The sequence below is a fragment of the Amphiura filiformis genome, chromosome 4, assembly GCF_039555335.1.
Source record: "Amphiura filiformis chromosome 4, Afil_fr2py, whole genome shotgun sequence".
Lineage (NCBI taxonomy): Eukaryota > Metazoa > Echinodermata > Ophiuroidea > Amphilepidida > Amphiuridae > Amphiura > Amphiura filiformis.
In genome coordinates this window covers 64665184-64671915 of record NC_092631.1, presented here as the reverse complement: position 1 = coordinate 64671915, position 6732 = coordinate 64665184, and positions in this window count along the sequence as shown.

Sequence of the window (6732 nt, the reverse complement as noted above, 5' to 3'; positions counted from 1 at the left end):
ATCTAATTCATTTCAATTTTTGCAAGATTACGCAATTAGACAGATTTTGTTTAACGTGGAATGTTTTAGCCATTTCGTGTTAAAAGTGAATAAGTCGGATAAGATTTTTGGCTTGAGGATGCTGAATTCAAAATAATAGTTTATCAGGTTCAATTTTGTGTTTTAATCTTCAAAATCCAAAAAAAATGACCGTCATTTTCAACATATCTTGCCCTGTAACTCGATCATTTTGAAGGTTAATACTAGAACTACTGAGCCATATATATGAAGGGTTTACCATCCTAACTTTCAATTATAAACGTCATATACCGTTATATTTGATACCAATATATAGCTATGGGTCTCCACTTCCACTACCCAGTGATACCAACATAAGTACACACATCCCCCCACATAATGTCGCTATGACGTCATAATGTGAGGGCGCACATGCAAATTTGAGAAATTCTGGTTATGTACAAAAGTATAGGTAAAAATTCTTAAAAAAGTGATTTTCACCGAATTTTCTCCTCAATATAAAAGTAAATGATTATTTCAAACTAACTAACAAGTAAAAAGTCAATAGCTCTTGGAATAATTTTACAAGAGCAACATGAAAATCATTGATTTTACCCTAGAAACCAATGGTGAGCCTCAACCCCCTCTATGGTCATCTTTGACGGTTGATCCTACCACCGGGTAAGGGGTAATAAATTTATCACTAAAATTAGCGCAAAGGATGGATCTACGATAAGCTTAGGTCGTTTGGGCGTAAACGCGTGCATTTTTTTTATGACGGATACAAAATCTAAGCACCCCCCCCCACCTTCCCTTCGTAGTTCTAGGATTTTTAAGACCCCAAACTTGAGCCTGATAAACCAAATGATCTTGATTTAGCGCCTACCTGGGCACCTTGTGAGAACAATGCTAGTGCATTGAAAGGTCAACACACATGCCCAAGAATAGAATAAAATAAAACAGACCCTAAATCTCGTTAACCCACTTTTAACATGATATTATGCCTACAAAATTTATAAGCACAAATATTGAAATCTGGACTTGTCTAAATAATGTTGCCAGGTATGAATGTAAAAAGTTTAAAATAAAATCAACATTTGCAACAGCAGAAACTAAAATAGCTAGATAAACCATTCGACAGTCTGCCAGCGTTTCTCTCTATGATTTACAATAATGTTGTAACATAGAGTAGACACATGGTGCTTTTACCATTTACATATGACAGTGATTTATTGTCACGCGTATACAGGTCTGATTGGGAGACAAATTACTGCTACATATCGATAGAGACTAGATAAGGCTGTACTGCATTCGTGGTCTTATGTATCGCTTCTTGTGACAAATATTCTATTATCTCGTGTGCTTGCTGGGCCTTAACAGCATATATCTTGATCTACATAGATGTAAACTAATCACATATAGTGTGTTATATTTTTATCATAAAATAAAGCATTTGAAATACCCTTGTACTAAGTCAATATTTTTTTAGGAATGTAAAATGGGGGTATAATAACAACCTTTTTCAGGCTAGCCCCTGTAAAACACAAATAGACAAATTCAAATCATAAAAACAACTCATAGAAAGATGCATCTCTGCGAGTATCTCTCTAGGTTCTACATTGTAACATAGAAGAGATACGTGATGCTTTTGTAAGTAAACAGTAAGTTATTGCATTGGCACACAAATAAAGGTGTTATCAGGAGACAGGGACTAAATAATGTTGTACTGCTTTCCTAGTTTTTATATATCTTCTTTTGTGTCAAAATATTCTCTTGACTTTGGTGTTGCATGGCTAGGATTTAACAGCACATACACTGTTCTACATTGTGTAAACATTGTCGCACAAAATAAAACATTCTAAATATTCTTAAAGTAAAAAGCCAATAATACGAGGGTCAGTGAAAATGTAATGAAATTTGACCTTTGACACCATATCCATAACACTAATGTTTGTATAAAAGTAACAATAGTAGAATAAGTTATATTTTAATCACGGTTTCAAATAATTTATAGGAAGACTCCTGTTTTAATGTTAGGGGATTAGTAAACAAAATTGGCAAAAAAATAAAATTGCCATTATTCGCAATATTAAAATGTTTATAAAAAGAAAAATAACACATATTTGACCACACATTATAAATAAATATTTTCAGCTCACCAAAGGTGGTTTCATGAGCTGGAAGTTATTCTACTACAGCACTCTCCATAATTTAATTCCTGAGAAAACTTAAAATATACAACAATACCTCATTTCAGCCTCTTATTTCTTCTAATAAATCGACCCATTATTCCACAAGGACAGCTCTACCAAAAATGAGGCTTTTACGGTGTGGATATGTTGATTACCGGATGAGATATCGTGGTGCCAATAATAAACAGTTTCAGACGGATCGTGATAATTTGCTCTTATTTCTCTCGCATGACTCTACTAATTTTATTTGCTTACAAACAGGAAGAATGTCTTGAGACATTTGCCATTAGTACAATGGTAAAAGGGTCTGATGTAGCCAGCCATCCACACCAATGAAAATAATCAGCTTCACGAAGATCATACCGTGGTCATGGTGTTATTAAAATAGCTTAGAGCGTACATGGATCGAAGATAACTTTCATTTATTTACACCACATTATGTTGTATCTATCGATGTAGAGATTTTAACAAACCCAAATAATATTTGTTTGTAGCTTTTAGTTTTTGAAAAAGTTTTTTTTAAATGGTGTTGATATTTTTTTACGAAATAGAAAATGAGCTCTTAGCAAAATATTTAGCAGCAAAATGTATATGTTCCATGAAAAAGACCTTCCACCCAAGAGACCCTGGGTTTCGAAAGTAAACCTCGGGATGATGCCTTTGCACATTGGATGGGCAATCACGAGTAGGGATATGGGAATTTGAACGTGCTTTGTAGTCGTTCATCACATGTTTAAGACCATGCATACAGTTGCTAATTCTATTGAATCGCTTGCTACCAACGCCACTTCCCGTCTCTTAATAACCGATAAACGATTTCAAAGTCACATTCGCTAGGTGACCACGTATGTAGAAATACATAGAAGACGGAAGCAAAATTCTTCTATTTTGAGACAGGAACTTTATGTATCTCAATTTTGATCACGAACACCAATTATAGAAACAATGTCGCTATTGCTTTTAAACGGAAACGGAAAGTTTATTCATGAATCACAAATGGTCACGTTTGTTTTGATATATCAGACGTATGAATGATGTGAAGATGTTAGCTAATGTTACAATCGTGCAATGAAGTCAATATCATAATATTAACTAAATCTATGTACGTTCCCACTTAGGAACATGTAATATGACAAAGTCAGTGGTGGTGGCAGGATTTTTTTCTGGGCCATGGGGGCAGAGTAAATTTCAAAGGGAAATTCAGCAAATTTTGGGTAAAATTGCTGCAAAAAGTAGAAATTCTCGTAATTTTGGGTTTTACAGGGGGATTTTTTCTAATGACAACAAAAATATTATGTCGTGTCATGGACTGCTATTTACTTTTTTGCATTTATGTTAACCAACCAGAAAGCTATACGTAGTGGTAGATAAAATGAATTAAAGTTTGAACTTCAACACTACACTATTTTTCGCTCACCTGGAACGTTTTCACTAGTCCGACTAGCGTCTTCAGCAGATGGTGATGCTGTGTTGATATCTTGTCTACAATCGGGATATCTCTCACTGATGACGTCATATATTCTGTCAATCATATGACGTCATCAGTGAGAGATATCCCGATTGTAGACAAGATATCAACACAGCATCACCATCTGCTGATAGGTCTGTCACACTACGACGGACTGGATCAACGTACATCACCGAATACAAAAATATTTTATTCGGTGGAAAAATCACCAGTCCGGCAGAAGATTCGGTGGGATTTTGGATCCGATTCCCGTTCGTCTCTCTTTGCGTTGTGGCCGCTAATAATCCTGCAGGCGTCTTATATCCGATCGTTCAACGTCCGACAAATAACCGGATTTGGGGGTCCGATTCCCGTTCGTTTCTCTATGCGTTGTGGCCGCTAATAATCCTGTAGGCGTCTTATATTCGATCGTTCAACGTCCGACAAATGACCGGATTTGGGGGTCAACGTCCGACAAATGACCGGATTTGGGGGTCCGATTCTCGTTCGTCTCTCTATGCGTTGTGGCCGCTAATAATCCTGCAGGCGTCTTATATCCGATCGTTCAACGTCCGACAAATAACCGGATTTGGGGGTCCGATTCCCGTTCGTTTCTCTATGCGTTGTGGCCGCTAATAATCATGCAGGCGTCTTATATTCGATCGTTCAACGTCCGACAAATGACCGGATTTGGGGGTCAACGTCCGACAAAGGTCCGGATTTGGGGTCCGATTCCCGTTCGTCTCTCTATGCGTTGTGGCCGCTAATAATCCTGCAGGCGTTTTATATTCAATCGTTCAACGTCCGACAAATGACCGGCGAATCCGTCGCATGTGGCACCAACAGGGACGTCCACCCTATCAGAAAAGTGGGGAGGAGAGGGTGTTTGAGAGGGTTTTGACCCCTTAGAGGCAGTGACGTAGCAAGCACTTTTTCAGAGGGTGAACAAAGTGGGGAAAGACAACTTTAAGGGGAAAACTTTGACGAAAATGGTCAAATATTGGCTAATAAGTACAAAAGGGCTACAAATCTGATATATCAGGGCAACCAGCGTCCGGGGGCAATAGAGGTGAGAAACTTTTGGACAATGAAGGCCCAATTGAAGCCATTTGTCATTTTTTGGATCAATTTTAGCACTATTATTGGGTACTATTTTAGTTTGAAACAGCCGCAAATTGGTGAAACGAAAGCCTAATTGAAGCCATTGAAAAGTTTTCACCATTATTGTATAATATAAACAATTGTTTTAAAAATAACACGTGGATGTCCATAGCAGAAGCAAAAAGGAAGACTACTTGTCCATTTTTCAAAATGAAGGTCCAATTGAAGCCATTTGCATGGGGACTGTATGGCCTATTTACATTATTAGGCCTAGGCCTATTGTGTAAAAAATTTTAGTTTTAAAATGGAAAATTTGGGAAATTGTTTTGGTGCATCATTTTTACACTATTATTGCCTTAAACAAAAAACAAAGAAGGCCCGAACTGAATTTGCAAAATTTAAAATGTTACACTGATCCACTGACACTTAGATATAAGACTTCAGACTCGTAATTTCAGGTAAAGCATGCATGGATTGATATGTTAAAGTCAGTAATAGACCTAAGTCCGTCTTAAATACTGACTTTGGTGACAAAATGTCACGGGCCCTACATATCGACGGACCGGCAGTAATTTTCACAGGCTTTTGGACCAAGGAACCACATTTAAGCATTTTAGCAAATCCGTTAGTGTTCGTCAATGTTCGTTTTATGTTCTTCATAATGTCCTGCTATTATCCGCCAAATGCGTTTCGTGTTAGGTGATGTTTGTTTAGTCCGTCGACAATACGTTTCAAGTTTTGTGCATGCACAAAACTTGAAACGGAGTGTGCCGAATACACATGTTCGGAAGTTGTCCGATGTGTATTCGTACTGTTCTGTATATATACCCTGGGTTTGTTCGTTATTCTTTCGTTTATATACCGCAGGTGTTTGCAAGGTTTCGCAGGCGCTTGTGCCGGATGTAGGCCTATGGCGAACATGTGCATCGATCATGGTGGGGGGGGGGGACTTTCTGAAGGGTGTGCGATGCAATATCATATTTCCCCCAGTACTTTAGTGACTGACAAGTAGAAAAAAGGGGGAAAGGAGAGCCCCCAAAAGAAAAGAAAGTGAGAAAAATTGAAGAGAGAAGAGAAGAGAAAAAGTTAAATTGCACGTAATTTAGTAGGCCTATGCATGTAAGTAGTAATATTGAGGGAGGGGCACTTTCTGAAGGGTAGAGGACGCAATATCAAATTCCAGTTTTAGTAAATTGACAAGAAAGAAAAAAGAAGAGAAAACATGGAAAAGGTTAAATTGTACGTTATTGAGTAGGCCCAGGATATATATTAGACTTTATTTCAACACGGAAAGCCCAATTCAACAAAAGTTGTTCTTCCTTGGGGCCGTGCATAAACAAACATACATGTACAAAATAACAAATAATTACAAAAGCTTATTATCTAGACTTAAACATATTACAAACTCAAAATTATTAATCGTCAAACCAAAATGATACTTATGGTTACATACATACCATGCTTACAGGCATGGCTTTATGATTTTTTAAGATTATTTTTGAAGGTATACAATGTTGGAGAGTTTTGGATATTATTTTCTAGTTCATTCCAGCTTACAGCATCTCTATATGACAGACTGCGCTTTTTGTACTCTGTTCTTGGCAGGGGAATAGTTACATTGCTTTGGCTTTGACGAAAATTATAGGTATTGTTTACGTGACTGAAAATATGACTCAAATAAGGAGGTGCAAGATGATTTAAGATTTTGTAGGTTAAAATTAAACAATTTGAGTCTGTCAATTAATGGTTTCCAATTAAGTTCAGCACGGACATCTATAGGTGTGTCCCATTGTGCACCACAGATAGTTCTTGCAGCCCTGTTTTGAATAACTTGAAGTTTCTTTGAAACAGTAACACCACAATTTCCCCATACAACATTACAATAATCTAAGTGCGGCAGAACAATAGCATTATACACAGTACATAAAATATCCTTAGGGAGACTATTTGCCCTGCATTGTTTGAGCATGAACATACCTTTTAGACTTTTTTACG